The following is a 25,616-nucleotide window of genomic DNA, read 5'->3' on the forward strand; positions in this document are numbered from 1 at the left end:
GATTCCATTGTCGTTTGTCATTGTTGTTTTGCATAGAAAACTAACGTTTTTGATTGGCATGTGCATGTTAGCAATTCCCTCTCATAAAATAAAAATTAATAAGTCTTACCAGAATTTTATTTTGTCCCTCTAATTTCGCAAATGTCATTTCTTTTCTTTTTTTCCATTTAAATATTAACAGAATATGATAGATGAAGTATATTGGAATTAAAATGAAAGTATATGGACAAAATTGATAAAATTATATATTACAATGAAAACTAAAGTGAAATCTATATAAAACTATAGTATTAATAGTAACCAATTGTGTAGTTTATCCCAAATAATAATAATAATAAAAAAAAGAGGAAAGGATCTTCTAGGTAAGTGTCTAGTAGAAGAGTAGGAAATACGTCCTTCCTAAGCACTCAAAGAAAACTGACTATCTGGTGAAGGACGTAACTATAAAATATATATGTACTATATATATACTATATATATAAACAAATGTAATGAAACATGAGAAGCCTCCAAACTCTTAATACTAAATTCTTAGATAAGCTGTCTCCTATATGGCATTTTGTGAAGTCTTCATTACCCATAGGGTTGCAAACGAACCGAGCTGTTCATGAACAAGCTCGGCTCGGTTCGTTAAGGGCTCGGCTCGGCTAGTTTAGTAAACGAGCTGAGCTCGAGCTCGAATATTTGGCTCGTTTAATAAACGAGCCGAGCTCGAGCTCGCATGAGCTCGGCTCGTTAAGCTCGGCTCGTTTATCTTTATTTAAATTATATAATAAATATATTATTTATATATTAAAAATATATAAATAATAATATAAATAATTTTTTTTATATATTAAATAATATAAATAATATTTTTTATTTAAATATTTATATTTAAATAATATAAATAATATTAAAAAAAAATTATCAAGTCGAGTCGACCGAGCTCGAGCTTCATTAAAATTAACGAGTCGAGCCGAGCTCGAGCCCAGTTCCTTATTGGGCCGAGCTCGAGCTCAATAAACGAGCTCGATAAGTAAACGAGCCGAGCTCGAGCTCAGCAAAGCTCGGCTCGACTCGGTTCGTTTGCAGCCCCATATATCTAATTTTTAATTATTTTTTAAAAATAAACATAAAAAAATTTAAAATTAAGATATATAAAAAGATAAAATTAACAAACTTGATCTCTATCTCTTCAATTAAAACTTTGTTAATTAACAAATTTGATCTCTATCTCTTCAATTAATATCTTTCTTAACAAATTTAATCTCTATCTCTAGCTCTTCCTGTTTTGTAAAATGTTTATTTTATTTATTGTTATGTTACATTTTCAAATTAAATTTGATACCTATCTCATTACTATATCTATATATATATAGCAATGTTCCCCTCTCATTTCTCTACATTCCTCTCCACTTCTAATTAAAAAAAAAAAAATTCTTTATTTAAAATCTTCAATCTCAATGTTATATTGACTTATATATATATATATATATATATGATTTATGGTTGTGAGAATCATGTGAATGGAATTCCGCTCTACTTCTAATAAAAAAAAATATATATTTTTAAAATTTAAAATCTTCATTCTCAATGTTATATTGACTGTTTATATATATATATATATATATGGTTTACAATTGTAAGAGTTGTATGAATGGAAAGAAGCCATATTGTTGATGCGATTTCTATATAATCTGTTGACTGAACATTTTGATTGTAAATCTCATTTTGCATAATTAAAGTTGTTCGGAAATTTACTATCAAATTTTTTATTTTTCTTATTTCTCTTTTTTTACTTCTTTGAGACTCATAAATGTTGAATTTTTTGAAAGATCATTTTTTTTCCAAAAATGATTTATTCAAGAAGTCTGACTCATATTTCATAGGGATTTTTTTTTTGTGTGTATGTGTGAGCGATGAATTTGATATATATATATATATATATTTTCCTATTTCAAAATGTACATTTTAAATGTAAAGTGATATAAAAAAAGAAATATTGTTATTGTTTTTTTTTTGAATTTGTGTTTGGTTTTTTGCAATGCATTTTTACGTATGTATGCAATGTATAAGGGTCTTATGTCTTTTTTTTTTATAAGAGATAGAACTTGAGAGAGGATAAATTGAAAGTTCTTCACGTAAAAAAATGTATGAGATATTTGAAAAAATAAATTAGAAAATCTATCTTTAAATTATTTTTTATTTTTTTGCAATGCACGTCTTTCACTTCGTATATTCACAATATCACATAAAAATCTCATGTCTCACTCTATATGTGATGACCGGGCGCATAACTCACCTTACTCCTCTTGATTTGCATTGGGTTTGCCCTTGTTAGAGTGACGGGTTTAACTTGGAGCCTTGTTAATTGTTTGGATTTGTTGTGTTCACAAGTTTTTTTTTTTAAATTCTTGTTCTTGTTTATTCCGATGTTGAGTTTCACTTGTTTTAGAGGGTGAGAGGTCGGGCTCGGAGTGTCGGGAGTTGAGTTGAGAATTTTTTGGGCTTGAGGACCAAGGCCGCATGTGCGGGAGAGGGGCCGTACGTGCGGAAAATAGGGGAAGTCCTGGGCGCACACTACAATATATGCACGTGTGGGGGTGAGTGCGGAGGGAGGTGCGGAGGAGACGCCGCACATGCGGGGGTGAGTGTCGCACGTGTGGGAGGCACGCTCCGCATGTGTGGGAATGGGTGTTGCACGTGCGGGAGATGCTGAGTCTGAAATTCAGCTTTTTCTCTCTTCATTGGACGGTGTGTATATCATTTTATACATTACACTCTCACTGTAAAACCATCTTTGCTCCTCCTTCTCTCTAAAAACCCTCACCAAACACCTTAAACCTTTGATTTCTCTGAATCCATTGGAGTTTTGTTTTGTTATCCTTCAGAAACCTTGGAGAGCTAAGCAGGGGTTACATTGTGTGCGGTGGAGATTGGGTTTTGACATCGTCAAATCTAGGGCTTTCATCCATATTCTTTCAACAAGATTGAGGTATGGATTTTCTTTGAGTCATATATACATTTTTGCAATTACTTTATGGATTGGAGTTTCTATTTGAAGATTTGAACTTGGTTTTGATCTATGAGTTGAGTACGATTTTAAATGAGGGTTTCCAAAATATTTTGTGAGAAAATCTTGAGAGTTTGAGTTATGTTGTTAAAGGAAGGTGTTTTTCTTGAAATAATAGATTTTTATAAGGAAAAGAACTAATTCATGGAAACCGTAGGGCAAATTTGGGGTTTTGAGAAGTGTTGTGATGTTATAACATTAATAGATGTTGAAATGATGAGTTTTATAGTGTAAGAGGAATTGTTGATTGAAATTGTTGTTGAAAAGGAATATGTAACACAACCATGATGTTGATTGATTTTGTTGTGAATATATGAGTATGGAAAAAGGGTTGTAACTCTAAATGGGTTTATATTGATGCTTGCTATTTTTGCAAAATTTCAAAAAAAAAAAAAAAAAAAGGAAATGGAGATTTGATCATGAATAGAGTAATTGTGCAGAGATATTGTGAATGGAAGGATGTGGCATTGCATGATTAATTGTTGCATAGCATTGTTAATTGTTATTGCATTTCAATTATTTGGAATATGATAAATTTTGCATTGAGACTTGAAATAATTGCATTGAGAAGGGAATGTTGTGAAATAAATCATCATTGAAATGTTTTGGGATAAATCCATTGGTAAGTTCGGATAGGAGGTGTAGATGAAATTGATTAAGTTGGCCAGAGTGTCCGGGGTGAAAGACCGAAAACACGCACAGAGTAGGTGTCACGTGCCTTCTGGTTAGCTACCGATAGAGTGGAGTTTTGGTAGTGCCAGTTATGCCTACTTGCAGACACCAACCTAGGGATTACCTGAGTCGTATTTACCGCCCATGAAATTGAAGTAAAATTATTGAATTGTTGAAAATTTTAATATCACATTGTGCATGGAGTTTCAAAAGATATAGATGTAATTTCTCTTTTAAAGGGCATAGCATAGCACGGCATGGGCATTGCACTTTCATGAAAGCTGTATAAAATGAATATACTTTGTTAAGAATTTCTTACTGGCCTTTGTGCTCACCCTATGAGATTTTGGTGCAGGAAAAGATGTGGTGATTCTTTCTAACTAAGGACGTGGATGTACGTGTTGAGAGTACAAGACTCTTATTTTGTTATGATTATATTTTGTAAGCCACGGGCTTTATTTGTATGGGTTCGAGTAACCATTTTTATGTAACCGGGCTTGAGCTTTTGAATGTGTAACCCATGAGGGTGTTTTGCTTATTTTTGAATTAAATGTTCTACATGCTATAGATTCAGGTGTTAGAATTCTTTGAATGTATATTCACATGTGGAACCATTTTGCACGAACCTTATGATTATGAAATGCATTATTAGGAATTTAATCCGGTTTATTGTAAGGAGCATTGATTGATGTCTTATCACTATGCATAATTATTGGGGCGTTACACTATAAGAGACAAAACTTGGGAGAAGAAATTGAAAGATCTTCACATTCATGGTAAATGTATGAGATATTTGAAAAAAGTAAGTTACAAAATCTATATTGAAACTTTTTATTTTTATTTTTATTATAATTGATGTCAGTTTTATAAGATAAATATAAAGTAGTATACACTATAGTCCATGTATATAATAACAATGTGAAAGTAATCGCAAAACATAATTGAATATTATTTCAGTTAAATATTCTTTGGGTAAATTACATTTACCTCCCCAGAGGTTTCTGACAAATACAAGGACTCCCCTGTGGTTTGAATAATTACAATAACTCCCCTACTTTACCTGACAATATCAAGATTCCCCCATTCCGTCTATTTTGCACAAACAACGTTAGTATCCAATAGAAAATGACCATGTTACCCTTGCTTTTGGTTGCAAAAAGACCAAAAAGCCCTTTGTTCACAAAATCCCTAATCAAGCTACATTCACAATACAAATCGAATTCTTCAGAGAAAGAAGAGAGAGGGGGAGACGACAGTAAAAACGTGAAGCAAGGTTGATCTGTGTGAAGAAGACGAAGAAGCTATTGGATTTTGGACCGACCGTCGTTGCCAATGCACAATGTAAACGAGTTTCATTGGTGAGAAGTTGTTGTTACGGCTTCCAGGTAAGATTTCGAACTCAGTAAACTTCAAATATGATTAATTTGAGTTGATGATTTTTGATTTTTTTTTCCATCTTTTTTCTTACAAATTTGTTTCTATTCTGTGTTTGATTTGATGAAATGTATGTGAAAAGGGTTTTCTTCAAAAATATATATTTAGGGTTTATATTTTATTTGCAACATTTTTGTCTGGAAAAAAGGAATTTATTAATAATAGTGTAATGTAGGGATTTAATATAAATTTCTGATTTTTTGGATTTTATTTATGAGATGTATGTTTACATGTTTAGGGCTTTTGGGATTTTATTTATTCGAAGCTTACATGTTTAGGACTTTTATTTAATTTGCAAAATTTCTGATTGGAAAAAAAGGAATTTGTTGAAAATTTATGAATTTCTGATTTTCTGGGTGTTATTCATGAGATGTATGTTTAGGATGAATTTATGATTTTTTGGGTTTTACTTATGATTGTTTAATATTAGTATAATTATAGTGTAATTTAGGGATTTCTTCATGTTTTCATATTTTCTTCAGTTAATTGTATGGGCTTACTTATTTTATTAGGGCTTTTCTTCATTTTTTCTTCTTTCTTTCAGTTAATTGTTGAGTATAGTACATGTTAGGACTTAATTGGTACGTCATTATGATCATAGTATGGCTGCATTTCCTTATTTTGATTTAATCATCAACTACAAAGGGAAAGTGGGAAGAGTGTATGATGTGGACCCACATATGTATTGCTACATTGATGCCTTAAAGGATGTAGCTGCAATAGTCCTCTTTCACATTTCTTATAGTGAAGCAATAGCAATCACATTGCATTGTGATATGCCTAGTACTGACACAAGGAGATTAATAGAAAATGATCTTGATGTGTAGACATGTTTTATGTGCAAGGTAGGAGTAAAACAATTAACTTATATGTAGACATAGCATATTCTATTGGAATGAGTGATGGTGGACATAAAAGTGATGTTGGAAATGAAAATGGTAGAGGTGGAAATCATGGAGTAGATGCTGTAGATGTAGAGCAAGACTACCATACTGTAGATGTAGATGAAGAGTACCACGAGGACAATGTTTATGGGTTTAGTGATGAGGATAGGGATTGGGATGCAACTCCTGCGGATGAAAACCAATCAAATGGCAATGAGATTTTGAGTGATGATGATAATAAGTGCTCAAGTGAAGATGATGATGCTGAACTTAGTTATTACCAATCTGGTGATGATGAAGTGGCATATTCTACTACTGATGATGATTATGATGATGAAGTAGACTGTCTAGATGATAAAGAGATGAGGTTTCTAGGCATGAAGTATGATGGTACCTACAATGGAAAGGAGCCATATATGAATCAAGATGGAGAAGTTGTATTGGAAGAAGGGGTGATTTTTCCAGAAGTGAATACTTTCAGGGCTACATTAAGGGACTAAACAACGCAAACTAGTTTCAAGATAGTAGGAGACAAAAATGAGAAGTCTAGAGTAATAGCCCATTGTGCTACTGAGGGTTGCCTTTGGAGAATTCATGCATCTCCACTTCCAAACGGGAACCTACAAGATTAAAACCTTAGTACCTACTCACACATGTAGCAGTATGAGCATAAACACTGAAGCTACATCAGCTTGGATTGCTAAAAAGATGGTTGAAATTTTTAAGGACAATCCATACATGGGCTTAGATACTATGCAAGTGAAACTAAATAAAATGTTTGGGATTGAGGCTTCAAGAATGCAACTGTATAGAGCCAAAAGGAGGTGCAAGGAGGAGCTGGAGGGTGATCATGGGTGCCAATATGTGTTGTTGCCAACATATGCTGAGGAACTTAACAAAACAAACCATGGTAGCTTGGTGGTCATAAATTATGACCTACTATCTACCCCAGTCTTAGAAGATGGAGAAGAACCAAACCCTACCATTCCTCAGTATCTATTGTTCCAAAGAATTTTCATATCATTTGATGCAATGAAAGCAAGGTTCATTAATGGATGTAGGCCATTCATAGGGGTAGATGGTTGTCACTTGAAGGGTCTCTATGGTGGTGTTTTAATTTCAGTAGTTGCCTTAGATGGAAATAATGGCTTGTTTCCATTGGCATTGGCAGTGGTAGAGGGTGAAAGCAATGACTATTGGTCTTTTTTTCTTGCATAACTCGAGAACAATCATAGAAGAGGCACTACCTTCTAGACCATGGACCATCATGTCTGATCAACAAAAGGTACATTACTGACATATTCAAAAACTACTCTACTTACATAATTATGCTTGATTCTCTAATTTTAAACTTCTTATGGTTACTAATGTTTCATTGTTTTTGTATACAGGGCCTTGACAAGATTGTGAGTGACATTATACCAGAGGCAACTCATAGAAGATGTTGCATGCACTTATATAACAATTTCAGAGCCAAAATTTCTAGTTTAATTTTGAGGAAGCAATTTTGGAGGGCAACAAGGGCTTACAATAAGATGGAGTATGATCAGGCTATGCAAGCCATTAAGGACCTGAACAATGATGCTTTCATTTGGTTGTAGAAGGTTCCAGTTGAAGGAATGTCTAGGCATGCATTTGATGGTAGGATTATGTAACAACCCTTATACTGTTTACCGATTAATGACTGATTGATTATCGATAACCATCGATTACCGTTAAACTGAATTGATTATGACTGATGATTGAACTGATTAAAAGTACTGAACCGACTGACTGAAATTGAAACTGAATTAGCCAAGTATATCTATTGTGTTGCACATTCTATCTGTTTGATTGATTAATTATCTGTTCATGTCTTTGTGTTTAAACTGCTAATTGAAGGCCTTATCGGCGGCCGAATCCAGAATTGATTGAAGTTTTATGATCGTCATAATTAATGTGATTTTATAGTAAAGTTATCTGAAAAATGATTAGGTATGATTAAATTAGATTAAAACGAGTTAATTGCAAAGTTTTCCGTAATTACCAACTTGCCACTAAGTGAGCCACTATCTCACACACCTTTGAGCCTTGTATACACTCATACACTTGAATCAAAAACCATTTCCTCAGCCCTTTTCCTTACACTAGCCGACCAAGAGAGGAGATAGGAGAGAATTGAGCTCAACTTGAGAATTGCTTGCTAATTGAAGTGTGGATTGCTAGATTGAACCTCAAGACTAGTAATTAAGGAACCTAGGTATGAATTTCATCCTTTTGGTTTGTCTTTAAGTTGATTCTTGCATGGTCCATGTTTAATTGTAGAGAGAAGCCTTGTTTTAGTTCATACATGTTGATATAGAGCTCATTTCATGTATGCATGTTTGAATTGATGAGTTTGAGTTGTTTCATGGCAAAAGGGTACATGCATGTTCATAATTATGTTAAGTCCATGATTTCACCATGTTTTGAAAAGAATTGGCTCCTTAGAGCATCAATTGGAGCTTCAAAATGATTTGAATTCATGCATGTTTGCGTGTTTATATTGTTCATGAAATTGGTTTGAAATTGAGTTGAATTAAACACCCTTGGGCCTTGATTTCTCAAAATTGAGCTTTGAACTAGGATATTCTATGTGTTTATAAATGTTTTCCAGAAAATGGGCCCAAGAGGATTGGTTTTGATGCATTTGAATGTGAGTTTGAGCTTGGAGGTGCAATCTGGAATTCCTAGATTCTGCACTTCCGCTCGAGCGGGGGGAGTGCCGCTCGAGCGTGGAATCCGAGCATCCTGTATCTCTGCACTGTTTTACAGTCCGCTCGAGCGGAGGATTGGGCGCTCGAGCGGAGTCATGTCTCAAGCTCGAGCGGGCGTCGAGCGGAGATTTCACCCATCCAGTACTTTTACAGTACGCTCGAGCGGGAAAGTTTACGCTCGAGCGTGTACCTTTGTTGCATGTCCGCTCGAGCGGGGAAACATGCGCTCGAGCGGGACTCTGTTTTTCTGGAAACTCCGAGACTGTTTTCTGATCACATCTTTGCATCCTCATTTCATTCTAGGCATTCTTAGACCTAGTTTTAGACATCTTGTTGAGGATATAGATGTAGAACACACCGAGGCATTAGGGAATTAAGTTGTTATTTTTCCCAACTGTGTAGCTTAGTGTGTGTTCAACCTGTGAACTCTGTAGGGCTGGCGACTGGGGAGACGCGCTCTAGCATACTGTAGCCCAAACTCTGTGAGTAACAATTGTGTAAAGATATGTTCAAATGATTATCTTCTGAATACTGAAATGCATTGTTTACTAAACTGATAATGTTTACTGAATGAATGTATGTCCTATCTTCTGAACTGTATTGTGGCATCCTTAGCACCTACTGTTCACTGTTACTGTTACAGAGATCTCTGTCGGTTCCCTCGTGGGACCACTACTGTTTACTGATTGATGGCCATCATTACTGCTCGGTCTTTAAGACCTACTGTTTACTGCTATGCTAATGGATGTACCACATATGACTGAATAACTGTTCTGACTGAAAGACTGAAGTATTGATTAATGAACTGATTTCATTACTGTAAGGACATTTCATTCATAACCCCTTTACGCATTATGTTATTCACTGGGCTTTAGCTCACTGTTTTTATATATATATGTAGGTGCTCAGCCACCAGATCGGAGCTAGGAGCGTGGGTTAGACTCCAGTTTTGTCAAGCTAGCCTTTGTGCCTCACTGAGAGGTTCCGAGTTGCCATGTTATGGCTTTGGGGTGTCTTGTTTTTCCCCCGTCTGCCTCCATATTGTTTGGATTACTGTATAGACTGTTAACTGCCAACCGTACTGTTATCAAGGGATTAGGTCCCTGTACTGTGTGACTGTAAATTTTGTATAGACTGTACTGTTTGTATATGTGAATGCATGAAAAATCTTTTTGGCATACAGACTGACACAGCTCAATGGACATTATTCATTTACTATATTGGCTTCCGCCAGGCCCTGTACTCTATTTTACTGTACTACTGTTCTTCAGGCCTTTGGTAATCTCGGATTACTGGCCGGTTACGGTGCTAAACCCATAGGGCCGGGTTTGGGTCGTGACAGAGTGGTATCAAAGCGATACTTAACCACGAGTTATACCGCACACACGTGTCCAAATGAGCTATAGGGTGTCCTAGGAAAGTAAGTAGGGCATCTCATGAACTTGAAAAGTGTGTGACTATGTTATGACTGAATACATGTTGGTGTGATAACTGTTTAAATATGCAACTGTTTATGTTACAATTGCTATAACTGTTATAACTGCTTATAGTGAAATGGACAATGCAAATGAACCTGAATCCTCATCTACCGAGGCAAGAATGGAAAGAATGATGGAACTGATAACTGCTAGACTTGAACAACAACAGAACCAACAACCCCCACCTCCTCCTCCTCCGGTACAGCCGGAACCTAATGCGAATGTGAATGATGGGGATATTATTGCTTTCACCCATAAATTCAGCAAAATGAAACTGCCATCCTTTCAGGGAGGACTGGAACCGCTAAAGGCTGAAGCTTGGGTGCTTGAAACAGAAAAACTATTTGAAGTGTTTCCGTGCTCAGAAGCGAATAAAGTATTGTTAGCTACCTTTACCCTACAAGAAGAAGCTAGAAGGTGGTGGATGTTGATCCGCAATACAAATACTGTTATGACTTGGGCTCAGTTCAAGGAGTCCTTCTTTGAAAAGTATTTCCCTCAGTGTGTCAGGGATAGAAAAGTGACTGAATTTGAACAGCTGAAGCAGGGCACAATGTCCGTTGCGGAATATGAGACGAAATTCACCGAGCTTGCTAGATATGCACCGCATATGGTGGATACTGAATATAAGAAGGCCAGGAAATTTGAAGGCGGCCTTAATGTTGCAATTCTCGACAGAATAAATGTTTTGAAGCTACCGAATTATGTAAATGTTCTTGACCGAGCCTTGATGGCTGAATCAAACATTGAAGCACTGAAAACTGAAACACCAACGTCGGAATGGCGTAGTAAGAGGCAGGGTTTCAAATTCAAGAAAGGCAAGCACAACCCGGCCAACAAGAAACAGAATACAGGGTCGACAACTAGCCCGAGCCAAGGGAGTGGGTTTATACCACCCTGTTCTGAGTGTGGCAAGAAGCACAGAGGGGTCTGCTACAAAATATCTGGAGCCTGTTACAGGTGTGGCAAGGTGGGCCACATGGTTAAAGACTGCCCCTCTGCTCCACAAGCCAGTAGTAAAGCTGCACCAAGCGCAGCAGCGTCAACTGTAGCACCAAAGCCTAACCCCAGAGCTACCGGGAAAGAGCCCATGAGGCAGGGCCGAGTGTTCGCCCTAGTACCGGGAGACGTACAAAATACTGAAACCGTTGTGTCAGGTATCCTCTCTATTTGTGCACAAAATGCATATGTATTAATTGATTCGGGGTCTACGCATTCTTATGTATCGCATGCTTTCTCACGGAAATTGAATAGACCCTTAGAACCCATGAACTATCTGCTAGCCGTATCATCACCCGTAGGAGGATCCATGACATGTGCTTATATGTACCCCGCATGTGAAATCATTGTTGGGGATATGCATCTGTTTATTGATTTACTACCATTGAACATTGATCATTTTGATGTAATATTGGGGATGGATTGGTTACAAAAATATCATGCCACTATTGATTGTGTGACCAAGCAAGTTGTTTTCCGTCCACCTGGTTTGCCTGAATTCGTGTTTAATGGGAGTGGAGTAGTACCTCCCCCGTATCTGATTTCATCTGTGAAAGCTGTTAAACTGATTAGAAAGGGCTGTAAGGGATATCTGTGTTCTGTACTGACTGTATCTACTGATGATAATGCTAATGTGAACTGTATTCCTATAGTCAGAGAATTCCCAGATGTCTTTCCAGACAATTTGCCAGGAGATTCGATTGACAGGGAGATTGAGTTTACTGTTGACGTGGTTCCCGGAACACAGCCGGTTTCTAAAGCTCCGTACCGAATGGCTCCAACTGAATTGAAAAGACTGAAAGTGCAACTGCAAGAACTGTTAGACAAAAAGTTCATCAGACCCAGTACCTCACCATGGGGTGCGCCTGTTTTGTTTGTAAAGAAGAAAGATGGCTCATTAAGATTGTGCATTGACTATCGTGAACTGAATAAGGTAACTGTAAAGAATAAATACCCATTACCGCGTATTGATGACCTGTTTGATCAATTACAGGGTGCTAAAGTATTTTCGAAGATTGATCTCAGATCCGGATACCATCAGTTGAAAGTTAAATCAGATGACATTGATAAAACTGCTTTTAGAACGAGGTATGGACATTACGAATTTTTAGTTATGCCATTCGGAGTCACGAATGCCCCTGCTGCATTTATGGACCTTATGAACAGAATTTTTAAACCATACCTTGACAATTTTATTGTTGTATTTATTGATGACATATTGATTTACTCCAAGAATATAGAAGAACATGAACATCATCTGAGACTTGCCCTACAAACCTTAAGAGAACAGAAACTGTATGCTAAACTGTCTAAATGTGAATTTTGGCTTGACCATGTTATGTTTTTGGGGCATGTTGTTAGCAAAGATGGGATTTCTATTGATCCGCAGAAAATTGAAGTTGTAGTGAACTGGCCTAGACGAACAAACGTGACTGAAGTCCGAAGCTTTTTGGGATTGGCTGGATATTACAGAAGATTTGTCAAAGATTTCTCCAAGATTGCTTTACCGTTGACTCAACTGACTCAGAAGGGGATATCATTTGACTGGACTGATCAAAGAGAATCTGCTTTTCAGGAGTTGAAAACTCGATTAGTGACTGCACCTGTTCTGACTTTACCTTCAGGTACGGATGGTTGTACTGTATTTAGTGATGCTTCTCATAAGGGTTTGGGATGTGTTTTAATGTAGAATGGGAAGGTTATTGCTTATGCTTCCCGACAACTGAGACCGCATGAAAAGAACTACCCGACCCATGATCTGGAACTTGCTGCAGTAGTATTTGCACTGAAAATCTGGCGTCACTATCTGTACGGGGTGACATGTGAAGTATACACCGACCACAAGAGTTTGAAATATTTCTTCACACAGAAAGAACTGAACATGAGACAGCGGAGATGGCTAGAACTGATTAAAGACTATGACCTGTAGATTTTGTACCATCCGGGAAAAGCCAATACCGTTGCCGATGCATTGAGTCGGAAATCAATTGGAAACGTAGCATGTTTGCTCACCGGACAGAAAGAGTTACTTTGTGACCTTGAAAAATCTGAAATCGAAATTGTTTTGCGAGAACAAGGTGGAACCTTAGCTGCTATTTCTGCTCAACCGGCACTGATTGAAGAAATTAAAGAGAAACAGCAACAGGATGACTTCTTGAAGAAGATCATCGAAGAAAGAGAATCTAAACCGAGACCGGGATTCAAATTTGAGAACAATGTACTGAAATTTCATGAAAGACTGTGTGTACCAAATGATACTGAACTGAAAAGGAGAGTTTTGCAAGAGGGCCACAATTCGAAATTGTCTATCCACCCAGGGAATATGAAAATGTATCAAGACCTGAAATAGAATTTCTGGTGGCTAGGAATGAAGAAAGAAATCGCCGATTTTGTATCCAAATGTCTTCATTGCCAACAGGTCAAAGCTGAACATCAACGACCTGCCGGACTATTGCAACCCTTACCCATACCAGAGTGGAAATGGGAGCATATCACGATGGATTTCATCGTTGGGTTACCTCGCTCCAGAAAAGGTATGGATTCAATTTGGGTTATTGTTGATAGACTAACCAAATCTGCTCACTTCTTACCTGTCAAAACAATCTATAATGCGGACAAATTGGCCGTTATCTATATTGATGAAATTGTGAGACTGCATGGAGTGCCTGTGTCTATCGTTTCTGACAGGGATTCGAAGTTTACATCGAGGTTTTGGCAAAGTCTACAGACTGCATTGGGTACTGATTTGAGGCTGAGTAGTGCCTATCATCCTCAGACAGATGGCCAGTCAGAAAGGACCATCCAAACTCTGGAGGATTTACTGAGAATGTGTGTCCTTGATTTTCAGGGGGACTGGGGAAGTCATCTGCCATTAGTTGAATTCGCCTACAATAACACCTACCATTCGAGTATTGGTATGGCGCCTTTCGAGGCATTGTATGGCAGAAAATGTAGATCTCCGATTTGCTGGGCAGAAGTTGGAGATGGGCCTTTGCTTGGGCCCGAGATGGTTTATGAAACAACTGAGAAAGTAAAACTGATACAACAAAGATTGAAAACTGCACAGAGCAGACAGAAGAGTTATGCTGACGTCAGAAGACGAGATAGAGAATATGAAGTGGGTGATCACGTATTTGTAAAAGTGACACCGATGAAAGGCCAGACTCGTTTTGGAGTCAAAGGCAAGTTAGCACCGAGATACGTCGGACTATATGAGATTATTGAGAAAATCAATCCGGTGGCGTATCAAGTTGCGCTCCCTCCTGAAATGGAGCATATGCATAATGTTTTCCACATTTCGATGTTAAGAGATTATCTCCGGGATCCCTTCCATGTAATAGAGCCTACCCACGTAGTGTTGAGTGATGACTACACTTACGAGGAACGGCCTATGCAGATTGTAAACAGACAGATCAAGAAGCTGAGGAACAGAGAGATCCCGCTAGTGAAAGTCGACTGGCAGAACCATGGTGGCATGTATGCCACTTGGGAAAGGGAAGATGACATAGCTAAGAAATATCCTGAACTGTTTCCACTGAATCCTGTTTTCTTCCAGAATGAAGGTAACTCGAGTTTAGAGGACTAAACTCTTTATAAGAAGGGGAGACTGTAACAACCCTCATACTGTTTACCGATTAATGACTGATTGATTACCGATAACCATCGATTACCGTTAAACTGAATTGATTATGACTGATGATTGAACTGATTAAAAGTACTGAACCGACTGACTGAAATTGAAACTGAATTAGCCAAGTATATCTATTGTGTTGCACATTCTATCTGTTTGATTGATTAATTATCTGTTTATGTCTTTGTGTTTAAACTGCTAATTGAAGGCCTTATCGGCGGCCGAATCTGGAATTGATTGAAGTTTTATGATCGTCATAATTAATGTGATTTTATAGTAAAGTTATCTGAAAAATGATTAGGTATGATTAAATTAGATTAAAACGAGTTAATTACAAAGTTTGCCGCAATTACCAACTTACCACTAAGTGAGCCACTATCTCACACACCTTTGAGCCTTGTATACACTCATACACTTGAATCAAAAACCATTTCCTCAGCCCTTTTCCTTACACTAGCCGACCAAGAGAGGAGATAGGAGAGAATTGAGCTCAACTTGAGAATTGCTTGCTAATTGAAGTGTGGATTGCTAGATTGAACCTCAAGACTAGTAATTAAGGAACCTAGGTATGAATTTCATCCTTTTGGTTTGTCTTTAAGTTGATTCTTGCATGGGCCATGTTTAATTGTAGAGATAAGCCTTGTTTTAGTTCATACATGTTGATAAAGAGCTCATTTCATGCATGCATGTTTGAATTGATGAGTTTGAGTTGTTTCATGGCAAAAGGGTACATGCATGTTCATAATTATGTTAAGTCCATGATTTCACCATGTTTTGAAAAGAATTGGCTCCTTAGAGCATCAATTGGAGCTTCAAAATGATTTGAATTCATGCATGTTTGCGTGTTTATATTGTTCATGAAATTGGTTTGAAATTGAGTTGAATTAAACACCCTTGGGCCTTGATTTCTCAAAATTGAGCTTTGAACTAGGATATTCTTTGTGTTTACAAATTTTTTCCAGAAAATGGGCCCAAGAGGATTGGTTTTGATGCATTTGAATGTGAGTTTGAGCTTGGAGGTGCAATCTGGAATTCCTAGATTCTGCACTTCCGCTCGAGCGGGGGGAGTGCCGCTCGAGCGTGGAATCCGAGCATCCTGTATCTCTGCACTGTTTTACAGTCCGCTCGAGCGGAGGATTGGGCGCTCGAACGGAGTCATGTCTCAAGCTCGAGCGGGCGTCGAGCGGAGATTTCACCCATCCAGTACTTTTACAGTACGCTCGAGCGGGAAATTTTACGCTCGAGCGTGTACCTTTGTTGCATGTCCGCTCGAGCGGGGAAACATCTGCTCGAGCGGGACTCTGTTTTTCTGGAAACTCCGAGACTGTTTTCTGATCACATCTTTGCATCCTCATTTCATTCAAGGCATTCTTAGACCTAGTTTTAGACATCTTGTTGAGGATATAGATATAGAACACACCAAGGCATTAGAGAATTAAGTTGTTATTTTTCCCAACTGTGTAGCATAGTGTGTGTTCAACCTGTGAACTGTGTAGGGCTGGCGACTGGGGAGACGCGCTCTAGCATACTGTAGCCCAAACTCTGTGAGTAACAATTGTGTAAAGATATGTTCAAATGATTATCTTCTGAATACTGAACTGCATTGTTTACTGAACTGATAATGTTTACTGAATGAATGTATGTCCTATCTTCTGAACTGTATTGTGGCATCCTTAGCACCTACTGTTCACTGTTACTGTTACAGAGATCTCTGTCGGTTCCCTCGTGGGACCACTACTGTTTATTGATTGATGGCCATCATTAATGCTCGGTCTTTAAGACCTACTGTTTACTGCTATGCTAATGGATGTACCACATATGACTGAATAACTGTTCTGACTGAAAGACTGAAGTATTGATTAATGAACTGATTTCATTACTGTAAGGACATTTCATTCATAACCCCTTTACGCATTATGTTATTCACTGGGCTTTAGCTCACTGTTTATATATATATGTAGGTGCTCAGCCACCAGATCGGAGCTAGGAGCGTGGGTTAGACTCCAGTTTTGTCAAGCCAGCCTTTGTGCCTCACTGAGAGGTTCCGAGTTGCCATGTTATGGCTTTGGGGTGTCTTGTTTTTCCCCCGTCTGCCTCCATATTGTTTGGATTACTGTATAGACTGTTAACTGCCAACCGTACTGTTATCAAGGGATTAGGTCCCTGTATTGTGTGACTATAAATTTTGTATAGACTGTACTGTTTGTATATGTGAATGCATGAAAAATCTTTTTGGCATACAGACTGACACAGCTCAATGGACATTATTCATTTACTGTATTGGCTTCCGCCAGGCCCTGTACTCTGTTTTACTGTACTACTGCTCTGCAGGCCTTTAGTAATCTCGGATTACTGGCCGGTTACGGTACTAAACCCATAGGGCCGGGTTTGGGTCGTGACAGATTAGGAGTGGTCACATCACAAAAAACATGATAGAGTCCTTCAACAATTGGTTAGGAAATTTGAGAACTCAGCTAATTTTAACTATGTCATGGGGCATAAGGTGCAAGTTGTTGGGTAAGTTTCAAATGATGTACCAAAAGGCAATGCAATGGAAATCTAATGTGACATTGAATGTGAAGAAACAACTTGAGGTCACACTGAAATGGTGAAGGACTTGCACAGTTGAGTATACAAGAGGTAATGAGTATGAGGTGAAGGATAATGAGGGGGTTAATCACATTGTCCATATTGGGGCTATGACTTGTGCATGTAGACAGTGGGAATATATAGTCTTCCATGCAAGCATGCTGTGGCTGCAATTTCTCACAGTAGGTTAGACATAGAAGATTTTGTCCACTCTTACTATTCTAAGGCAACTTACTTGAGAGCCAATGGTGGAGTGATATATCCCATCTTATACCATAGCACTTGGACACTTATACTTGGGGACCTTGTACAACCCTTACCTCTGAAAAGATTGCCAAAAAGGCCAAGGATTTCATGAAAGAGGGCAGCTCATGAGCCACCAGCTGGAACAAGTCAGAGCAAAAGGTCCAGTACCTTGAGATGCAAATGGTGCATGCAATTTGGACACAACAAGAGAACTTGCCAAAGAGGTCTAGTCAAGGGTGGAGCATCTGCTGCTGGTAGGGGCAGTGGCACATCCAGTGGTAGAGGCAGTGCCAAAACTGCTGATAGGGGCAGTGGCAGATCCGTGAGCAGGGGCAAAGGCAGTGGTAGATCTGTGAGTAGGGGCAGGGGTAGAGGCAATTCAAGTGGGAGAGGTAGTTCAGTTGAGAGGGGAAACGCAAGTGATAAAGACAATTCAAGTGGGAGGGATTGTTCAGCTGGGAGGGGAAATATAACTACAAGTGGAAGTTCAACTGGGAAGGGGAGTTCAAGTGGGAGAGTAAGTTTTTTCTATTTGTTTTTCCTTTTCATTTGTGATTTTTATTTGTTTTGTCTATTCATTCATGATATTGATATGCATATTTATTACCTTACTTTGGTTTTTAATTTAGGATATTCCAAGAGAGACCCCCCCAATGCCTACTCAGTGTGTGACACAGGTCACATAACATCATGTTAGTTATGAACTTAGTTATGAAACTACAATGAAATTATTTTCTTATTTTTTTCAGCTTGCATGAATCCAACATTGCATTTTTTTTTTTATTTGTTTGTTTGTTTGACTTTTTTTTTGTTTTTGTTTTTGTTTTTGCAGATGACTTAGCTAAGCTATTGATATTTTGGGTACAAGGATTAACATAGGTTGAAGGTATAAAATATATGTTGCTTGACTGTATAGTTAGTGAGGATCATGTTCCACTTTTTTGTATTTTTGTAGTGGACATCCAATGCTAAGAATAGCAATATGATGACGTGGCCACCTTTTTTTTTTTTTTTGGCAGTGGCCATGAAGTATTTTGTAAATACTCATTTTGGGAATGTAGATGATGTAATTGCATAGACTTGGCAAATATGGTCCATGGAATGTGGCCACTTTTGTTTTTGTTTTTGTTTTTTGGTAGTGGCCATGAAGTATTTTATAAATACTCATTTTGGGAATGTAGATGATGTAATTGCATAGCCTTGACAAATATGGTCCATGGAATGATGTAATTGAACATATCTGATAAGAATGATGTAAGCAAACTGATTGAACATATTTGAGAACAATCATGATGTAATTAAACAGTCCTACTTGATGTTTAGATGACGTAATGGAATGGTCTTTATGTTTACAGTTTATTATGTTAGTCAAATTAGAAGTGCATATTTACATAATGCTGAAATAACTTCATCATATTTATATATGGTCCATTACAAAACATACTGCATTACAAAACATAAGGTCTATTACAAAATATTACAAAACCTTACATAAGGTCCATTACAAAACATTAGGTAAATCATTACTATTACATTTTGAAAGCAACCATTAGGGAAATCAAACATAAAACAACATTCATGATCATTATTATCTTCATAAACCCCAGGTTTGCTTCAAGTACTTACATCCTTGTTTGCATACCCCCCATTTGGTTCATTAAATTCATTGCATGACTTTCTTCTTCATAGGATGAAGTGTGTCTGTTAACAGTTGCGTGAGTGTCTTCCATTATCATTTCTCTTCCAACAGATGAGTTTATTGGTTTGCACCAGTCCTAGAATGCGCATTTCCCATTTGGGCATAATTAATACATTTTGCCTCTGTTTTTTTCAGATTCAGTGACTTTCATTGCTTCTTTGCTCCCATAGTAGCAGAGCTTGCTTCTATATTTCATTACCCCTCCTCTATTACTCGATGATGACATATCCATCCAATGAACCTACATTCATGAAATGTGAGAGTTATAATGCATTTTCAGAACATATATTGCATTTTGTTGTTATTGTGCTTTATTTTTGAATAATGGGACATACCTGTGTTGAATGTTTGATGTTGGTGCTATATTTGTCAAGAATGGTTCATGTTGTTTGTGTTTTGAAATTATTATTACTATTTTTTTGGACTGGTTAGTTGTTATTCACATGCAATTTATTTATTTTTTAAATAGTTGATGTGAGTGGGAACATACCTGTGTTGTGCTTGGACCTCTGTTATCTCCTTTTTGTTGTTCTTCAATTTTGGTTGCCTCTGTAATTTTCCCTCTTTCACTTGGATTTGCTGAAGCTAAAGAACTCTACCATTTGGTATATATAGATGGATTGAGGGCATTATGGGCATTTTCTTATTTACATTTAATTACATCAGCAGGGTCTGTTAGGTGTATAAACGACAGTCAATTTTTTGGGGAATCTTGACATTGTCAGGTAAAGTAAGGAGGGTTACTGTAATTATTCAAACCACAGGAGAGATCCCTATATTTGTCAGAAACCTCAGGGGATGTAAATGTAATTTACTCTATAATTTATTATTGCAATAAATTGAATCTTTAAAAATTCACTACACAATAAATGATTAATAAAGTGATTTATAGAAAATAGAATCTCTAACAATTATTAAATGCACATACGCTGTTATGAGATAGGAATTGGGGTCACTGCTGTGCCAAAGGAACAACAGTGACTGTTGTGCCTCAATTTGAGATGTATTATGGGCTTATTTTTATGATCCGAACTGTTTTGTTTTGTAGGGTTTGTTGAGTACTTCATGCCTATCAAAAATCATATTAATCGGATATCAATAAGTATATGATCAAAGTGCATATTTTTTATGCTATTTTTCAAAAGAAAAACTTTTTGTTTATTTTTTTTTAGTACCGATCATATAGTTATTGATATCTGATTAATATGATTTTTAGTAAGCATAAAATACTCAACAAACCTTACAAAATGAATGGTATGGATCATAAAAATAAACATATAATACACCTCAAATAAAGGTACAACAATCACTGTTATACTTTTGGCACAACAGTAACCCCATTCCTATGAGATAAAGTCAGTAGATAATTTATGGATATCTTAAAGTCACCTTATATTTCATTGTCGAACACGCAACAGAGGCACACCATTAGAATATAAATTCAATTGTTCTGCACCAACTTGCTTCTTACGTAATAAGTACAAGCCACATTCACGGTGAAATCGATATCTCATTAATTATTATTATTATTTAACAAAATATTCGAATATCACCCAATGGTTATGTATAGGATCAAAAATTTAAATTAGTTTAAAATATTTGAAAGACTCCTTTACAAGTAACCAAGAAATAGCAAACATTACAGAAACAAGGGCCTCGTATGGGAAGTTATCTATTTTGTAGGTTATTTTAATTTTTAGCTATTTTAATTGGTTAAAATTTTTGTGATTGAGAAGATGGTTAAATTTTTTTATAATTGAATGTGATATTTGTGACAGAAAAGTGAAATGATTATGAGTTCGATGTGACGTTTTGTCTTATTGACTATTTTAACATATTTTGTCTTTTTGTGAATTTTAACCTAAAAAAAAAAAAAAAACTATAAATCCACTTCCCAAACAAGGCTAAACATAGCAGAACAACAATTCTTATTAATTGTAAAAGAGTCATTACAAAGATTTTAATTTTATAAATCAAACCAAAAATTGACCAATAGATAGTTATTTTACGTTTGATTAGATAAAATAAATTGAGACTTCATCTTTTCTAATAGCATTATTAAACGTACAACCAAAAATAAACGTAGACATGTAAAAAATTAATATATGTGTAACCATAATAATAATGCGAAAATTAAATTTAACAAGATCTTGCATTCTTTTTGGGTGAATAAGATCTTGAATTTAATACCTCTCAAGAATAAAGCGAACTTACCTAAAGCGAACTTACCTAAGCTAGAGAAGTTGAGAAAATACCCTTGAACGGCTTACCTTCTTCTCTCTATCTCTCTTAAGTAGGATGACCAGAATACTTTAACTGATGGAAAAATAATATTTATATTGAAAGAAGAGTCATCCATCCTTTTATAGAGGAGAGAAGAACGCCAATATCAGAAGAATCCCTGTTTATCAAGGTTTCCTTCTTAGCTTATAAGAGTAATTATTCCATATTTAAAATTCTAATTTCTTAACTTTATCTAATATATTGGCTTATCAAATTTGAGGAGTCCAAATTACATAAAAACATGTAAAAAAATATAGAGGCTAATGGACCACACCAAAAAGTGAATCTAACAGTAACAAGTAAAATATATTACAACATCATAAAAAAAGTTTATGATTTTAATTATTAATATTTATAAAAATTTATCTTAATTATTAATATTTATAAAAATTTATCACTCATTTGTAATTATTTTTTAAAAAATATCAACTGGATTGTAATTTTTCCTATATTCTTCAGTAAAAGTTTTTTGAAAGACATTTTTTTTGAAGATAAAAAAAAATGTGTTATTAAAAATAAAATCCATCATCTTTTAAAGTCGTCAGGGCTGTAGCTGTTTAATCACATACATGATGGTGATTTAAGATGGTTATTGTATGCGATGTACAACCAACTGGAATAACCAAGTCATATTTGGGAAATATAGGAAAGGTGAGTTTGTCTTTATGTAACTACTAGGAGAAAAATAATAGGAAAATAAATATTTTCAAGACATTTGGATTTGGCTAGTTCAAAGTTGAGTTTTTTATTTTTATTTTTATTTTAAATTTAATTTATGTATGGCATAAATTAATTAAAATGTTATGTACATGCTACGTTTAGTTAAATTTTGTGACTTAAATTATTCAATTCATATACAACAAAAACTATTTATAAATATTAAAATTAAAATTAAAAAGTATTTAGACATTTTGTTTGATTGAATTAAAAATTTATTACAAAATTAAATTAAGTTTATTGAATCTTTGTTAAAATTTATAAGATTTTTTTTTTTTTTTTCATTGACTCTAATGTAAACTTAAAATTTTTTACTGTTCTTAAGTTCTTGCATTGAATCATTAAAATCACTCAATCAAAATCAAAGTGATTATGTCATTCACTATATCAAAGGAGAGTGATGTCATATGCTGGTAGAGTTACCATGATTAAGTCAGTTCTATCTAGTCTTCCAGTTTATTACCTTTCTTTGTTTAAGATGCCTGAGTGTGTTGCTAAGTCAGTGGATAGGTTGCAAGCCTCTTTTTTATGGGGAGGGTCTGATAATCAAAGAAAGGTTCATTTGGTTCGATGGGGAGAGGTAACAAAGGCTTTATATCATGGTGGGTTAGGGATCAGAAACATTAGAAAGGTGAATCTGTGTTTGTTAGTAAAGTGGTGGTGGAGGTTTGGGGCTGAGAAGAAGGCTCTGTGGAGGCAACTGATTAGCAGTCACTACAGTCATACTAATGGATCCTACTTACCTTTGTCTGGTGTATGTCATTTTGAATCTAGAATTTGGAGAGATGTCATGTCTGTGGCTGTTATACAGCCACTAGTGGTTGATTATTTTTTGGATAACGTCAAGATTGAGGTTGGGGATGGTAGTTCGACTCTTTTTTGGTCTGATAAGTGGATTGGGCATTCAAGCTTGGAGAATCAATTTCCCAGACTTTTTGGTTTATCTACAGAGCCTCTTGGATCGTTGAAGTGGTTCGTTGATGAAAAGAATGCTAATGGTAGGTGGACTTTGACTTTTAGAAGACCTCTTCGCGCTTGGGAGGAGGAGGAATTGCTTCGTTTGCTCCAGTTTTTGGGTGAAGGTCCTGATTTGAGGGTGAATAGTGAGGATAATATCAGATGGCTGTCGTCTCCTTCTGGGATTTTTCATGTTAGATCATTGTTTGGGTGGCTCCAAGCCGATGAGGGGCAGACTCTGGAGTTGTCAAAATTTATCTGGTATAATATAGCTCCCCCAAAAGTTAAATTTTTGCTCTGGTTGGTGTGGAGAGGTAGATTAAAGACTGCTGACTTTCTTCATCGAATCGGTGTCCTAAGGGGTAACTCTGTTTCTCTGTGTGTGTTCTGTAAGTTGGTACCTGAAACTCTTCATCATATTTTGTTGCTTTGTCCCTTTGCTTGGAAGTTATGGTCTAGTGTAATTGATTGGTGGGGATCTAATTGGGTTTCTCCTAGTTCTGTTATTGAGCTGTTCCATTGGTGGGTTGGATTCAAGTTCAGAAAAAAGGAGCTCATGATCTGGAATGTTATTCCTTTTGCAGTAATATGGTCATTATGGAGGCTCAGAAATGAGTGTATCTTTAGGGGAGCTCAACCAAATTTGGAGAATTTGATTGAACTAGTTAAAGTTAGAGTGGTTTTCTGGGCTAAGGATCATCACATTGGTAGCATGTATTCATTTCATGATTTCATCTCTAATTTGAGTCTGATTAGGAGTTGTTTCTGAGTGATGCAGCTCGCAGGTAGTTTGGCTCGATTTCTCAAGGATTTGTTGCTGTTGTTCTTCGTTGCAGCTGATGCTGGTGGTTGATTTGGTTGCATCTGCTGATTTCTGGTGTTGATTGATGGTTTGGAAGATGGCTGATGTATGAGGTTATGCATATTGTAGGAGGGGAATTCCTATTGTTTCTGCTGGGTATAAGTAATTGGGTGGCCGCTGGTGAGGGGTGTAGGAAGAAAGCTTTGGAGAGTTGTACTACTACTACTATGTATGTGTAGGTGGCCGTAGATGGAGCTCCTTATCTATGCAAGGTAGATCTGGACGCATATGGTTGCTGGGATGTTCTGATCTTATAATTTTACGGTTGCTGTGTGGTTCTGGAATCTTTGCAAAATTCTGACTCAGTTTGCTCTGTTCTGTTGGTTGCTGGTGATCTGATCTTTCGGCTATTGTAGACCTGTTCCAATTCATAGGTTGCTGCTGGTTTTTGTCACCTATTGGGTTGTTTGATTGAGTACGCAAGATGCTGGGGTTCAGTCCTTAGGCTGACTGATTTGTTCTGTTCTGGTGGTTGCAAGTGATCTGTTCTTATGGCTGCTGTGGTCTGTTCTAATTTGTTCATATGGTTGCTGCTCAGTTCTGTCCTTGGGCTGAGTTTGCAAGTTTCTATTCTGTTTTATTGGCTGCAAGCGATTTGTTCTTATGGCTGCTATGGTCTGTTCTGATCTGGTCTAACTGTTGCTGGTGTATCGATCTGAATGTGAAAGTTGCTGGTGATTTGATTTAGTTTTGCTAGTGTATTGATCTTCTTGCTGGTTTAGTTCTGCTGGTGTATTGGTTTAGTTTTGATCTGTTCCTTCCGTTGGTTTCTCACCAACTTGGGGTGCTTGCATATGATAGGATGGGCTATTTCGTGCCAACCTCGTTGGGATGATTTATCTCATTGTGATGCTCCTGCACCCCTCCTCTCTTTCTCTCTTTATTGGTGTAATGTGTTTCGTACTTTGTACTACATTTTCATCAATGAAGTCCCTTTTTTGCTGTTCAAAAAAAAAAAAAAAAAAAAAAAAAGTCCACTAACTGCTAAGTAACATCAAATTATGTTTGAATTTCGTATCAAAAAATGAAATTATGTTGGAATAATCTTGATATGAAGATGTTTAGAGGAAATGTTGTTTCTTTGACAAATTTACTATTGTAAAATCTAAAAATTCAATAAATTTTCAAATAAATACTTAGAAAATATATGATCTACAGTTATTAAAAACACTTCAGAAGCCAGCACGGGTTTAGGCAGTATGTCTATGGTTTTGATTAGGTTATTTAGTATGAAACTTATCAATTTAAAAAAAAAAAAAAATCTATACACAGATATACACACACATAGGATCAATTGAGTGACCCATTCTTTCACTTTACTGGTGCAACAAAGAGGTATTAACTGATTGAGCTAATTATGATAACTTCAGGGACT

This window comes from Camellia sinensis, chromosome 3 (genome assembly GCF_055761805.1).
Source record: "Camellia sinensis isolate YWXY chromosome 3, ASM5576180v1, whole genome shotgun sequence".
Classification (NCBI taxonomy): domain Eukaryota; kingdom Viridiplantae; phylum Streptophyta; class Magnoliopsida; order Ericales; family Theaceae; genus Camellia; species Camellia sinensis.